Source organism: Chenopodium quinoa, unplaced genomic scaffold, assembly GCF_001683475.1.
Source record: "Chenopodium quinoa cultivar QQ74 unplaced genomic scaffold, ASM168347v1, whole genome shotgun sequence".
Lineage (NCBI taxonomy): Eukaryota > Viridiplantae > Streptophyta > Magnoliopsida > Caryophyllales > Amaranthaceae > Chenopodium > Chenopodium quinoa.
In genome coordinates this window covers 4,617,223-4,620,290 of record NW_018743894.1, presented here as the reverse complement: position 1 = coordinate 4,620,290, position 3,068 = coordinate 4,617,223, and positions in this window count along the sequence as shown.

Sequence of the window (3,068 nt, the reverse complement as noted above, 5' to 3'; positions counted from 1 at the left end):
TTGGTGTTGTTTTCTTGAAAAAAAAGAGAAGAGAAAAAAATGGAGGTTGGAACTAGCTCAAAGAAGAGGAAGACTGGAAAGGAGCCGCGAGGTTCATCTTCACAAACACCTCAAATTGTAGAACCCCCACCACCTTTGCCTCCAACAAAATTCTCTAATAGAAACCACAAATCCAACTTCGATGCCCTCAAATCACGAAAACTCCTCCCCACCAAACACTACAATCAAACCATAACCACCAATCTTGGCATTGACGAACAATGTTGGTTCTTTTTCAACAACCTTGGGTCAACCGATTTCGTCTCAAAGCCATACAACACTTACCGTGAACCCACCCTAGAGTTTTTCGCCTCTTTTGAGAAACATACCTCGGGGAACAACAACATCTCCGTTTCCTTCAAACTCTTTAACAAGAAGGAAACAATTTCCCTCCACAAATTCAATGAATACCTTAACCTCAACCCCAATGCCGACATCCTCTTACCCAAATATGCCCAACTCCCGGACTACAACCCCCGCCGATGGTGGAAGCATATCTCCCGAAACAACAACTTTGATGCAAAGTATTCTTTGGCTAGTGAAATCATGCACCCCGCCTTGAGATTGCTACACCGTATGCTTGGGTACATGGTCTTCAACAAGCAAGATTTGGGGAAGATAACTTTGGAGGAAATTAGGATCCTTTGGCTTGCATCAAGGCCGGATTTGGAGCATAGAGTTAACTTTGGGTTCATCTTCACTCAATGTATCGAAGCCATTATCTCGGGTAGCAAGAGTGGGAGATCCATTGCGGAGCTATGGTGACTAGGTTGGCCATAAAGTGTGGCCATTAGGAGAAGTTGAGGTCATGCACCATAGTAGGGAAAGGGGATGGTAGTGATATTTTGCTTGATGAGAACTCAAGTTAATGCAATTCATTCGGGGTATCAAAGGGTTTGAGGGAGTTTGGAGTCACCTTGTATCTCGCCAACACCGTAGCTTCCTCCCGAGGCCGAAGTACACCTCCCATACCAGAGAAGGAGTTCAAAACCCTTGGTGGGTGAGGAAGGACTCGGGTGTCCTCCCCAACAATGTGCAAGTGAATTTGGAGGAGGTGTTCGAGGAGGATGATGTGATGGGAATGGAAGGTGAAGAGGAGGATGAGGTAGCAGAGCAACAACTTCAACAACAACAACAACAAGGGAGAAGAAGAAGGCCACAACAACAACAACATCAACAACAACCCGACTTCCAACAAGACATGGCAAGCATGAGAGCTCAAACGGAGATCATGAAACTTTGCATGCAAGGTATGTACGCTTCTTAACAAAATAATGCTTTTCAAACAAACTCCTTATATGACTTGAGTGTTCGTAGGGGGGAGGTCACCCCTCCGGTCAAATATCCATGCACACCGGCCCAACAAGGGCCCGTGGCTTCATGGAATGGTGACAACCTCCCTACGTACCCCTACTGGCAGGGTGTTGAGAACCCCGAAGTGCCTAGGCGTAACTTCCCCGACGAGTCCGGTCATTATGATTACAGAGTCTCTGGTGGGAGTGATTATAGAGGTGACCCTGGCTACCACTATGTTCACCCCGATCACCCCTCACCTTGTGTGCAACCCGAGCCCTTTGACCTGTTGACCCCATCCCAACTTGGCCTTTTAAGAGGTCACTACGGGTTTCCCCCCGGTTATACCGGAGGATGGGACCCTTATGGGCCACTGATATGTCCAATTTATATAATGTTTTACCCCCGTCCCGAGGTCATTATTAGTAGTGTTTTTGGCTCTTTAGGTCCACTTTTATTACTAATATGTGTTTTCTAGTGTTTCCATAGTTTTAGTTGAGTTTTACAGGAAATTGCACTATTGGAGCATTTTCCCGGGTTTTATGGATCAACTACGGAAGATAGAAGGATACGACCACTCTTGAAGCCCAGGATCGGTGAGAGCCGATGATTAAAGACTCGGTATGAGATACCGGGGCTATTGGATAGATTAATCAAGACTCGATGAGGAAATCCAGATTAGGTCGAGGAATTGAGCCCAATCGAAATCCAAGCCTCGAAGAAGAAGACCGGGCCCGATCGGGCAAGCATACGCCTGATCAGGCGGCTGCGCGCATAGGCACCGTCAAGGAAGAAGCGCGCCCGATCGAGTGAGCGTAGCGTAAGCTCGATCGGGCGCGGCATACCAGCAGGGCGTTCTAAAAAAGGCGGGCCCGATCGGGCGGCCCTTAGCCCGATCGGGCGCGTGTTTTTCTTAGAGCTGATTAGATTAGTTTTAATTTTTGTTTTGAGAAATGTTTAAGTACTAATAAGGTACGTAAATTCTAATTACCTTCTTCTTTAGACTTTCTCTCTCTACATAGGATTTTTCTCTCTCTTAAATTCACTCTCAACTGTTGTTCTTAATTACTTTCATTAATCCAGATTTCGTTTGGTAACAATTTCTTCTCTTTTAATTTCAGTTATTTTATTTACTTCTTTGATTACATTTGGCTTTGTTCATTTGATTAGTTTAGTTATTATGATGCTTGAGTAGTTTTATTTCTAGGGTTTATGGGGATCTTATAAATAATATGAAGGGGTAATTTTGTGATTGTTGATTATCAATGCTTGGTTAATTTCCTATTGATTGTTTTAATGCTATGCAATTAGGTTTGGCTAGGTTTAATTGTATGAGTTTAGCAATATTAATTCGAGATTCGACAGATGAGAATTAATGTTTAGGCTTAGTTTCAATAGGCGGACTAATTTATAAAAGGTTATGTCGAGATTCGACAGATTAGATTTAATATCGGTAAATTAACTCTGTGATTATAATACGTAGCGAAAGCCCTTTATAATCTGATTAATTAATGCTTGATGATTGCGTATTATGATTTGCCCTGGAATATTGTTTATTAGTGAACCTATGCCCTAGGTCTTTAAATAATTAATTTCTCCCTATTTTATTTCTTTCGACCTTATTCTTCGTAGTATAGAATTTATTCCCAAAAATATTGGTTACTTAGATAATTTAGATTATAATAATTAATTAGGAGTAGAAAGACTTGTTTCCCTGTGGGGTTCGACCCTACTTC